Source organism: Microtus ochrogaster, chromosome 16 (genome assembly GCF_000317375.1).
Source record: "Microtus ochrogaster isolate Prairie Vole_2 chromosome 16, MicOch1.0, whole genome shotgun sequence".
Taxonomy (NCBI): domain Eukaryota; kingdom Metazoa; phylum Chordata; class Mammalia; order Rodentia; family Cricetidae; genus Microtus; species Microtus ochrogaster.
The window spans coordinates 59382828-59383498 of record NC_022018.1 but is presented as its reverse complement, the minus strand read 5'-3'; the positions used below and the strand labels follow the sequence as shown (position 1 = coordinate 59383498).

Here is a 671-nt window from a genome sequence, read left to right as displayed (position 1 = left end):
CTCAGGACCTCATCTAATTCCAATTACTTCCCCGAAGGCTTCGCCTCTGCTACTATCACTATTTGAATGTGGGAATTAAATTTCTAACATACAAACTACAGGGGGATACAGTCAAACCATGGCACTACCTTACTCTTGGGGCTTACAGAGCCCTTGTTATTGTGATGTGTTTTCAAGGAAGCACGTTGGCTAATGCAAATGCAGAATACTTGGACAACTGGCAGACTTTGCAGTGAACACAGGTTAAACAAGAACAAAAATAAATGTAGGAGTGAAGGCAGAGTAAGACCCGGGACCTTTGGGCCCACACTTCAGCCTCCAAAGCAAAAACGTGCTCTAAAAAATGTGAACCTTCCCACTAAGCCCATAGGCATCTGTAGAAGAATGCTACATCATCAAAGCCAAGAGTGTGATGATTTCCAAACAGCTGGGGCAGCTACAGCAAGGGTGGGCCAGCATCCCTCCAACAGGCCAGAGAGTCTTTTAGGTCTGGCCATACTGGACCTTCAACCTTGCCGTTATAACAAAAATATAACCACAGATACTGTGTAAGTGGAAAGACCTGGCTGCACTGCGGTGATGCTTGATTAAAGGGTGCAAGTACGCACAGCAAATGCCACTTCCCTCGCAAGTCAGACTGAACCTGTGGGCCATTGTTTGCTGACTTTTTA

At 45.8% G+C, this 671-nt stretch overlaps 1 protein-coding gene across 1 annotated transcript in view; it reads left to right on the top strand.

The window, feature by feature from the left end:
- The window catches only part of Slc28a3 (solute carrier family 28 member 3), a 51196-nt gene that overhangs the window by 27699 nt on the left and 22826 nt on the right, over positions 1–671 (top strand). The window lies entirely within an intron of this gene.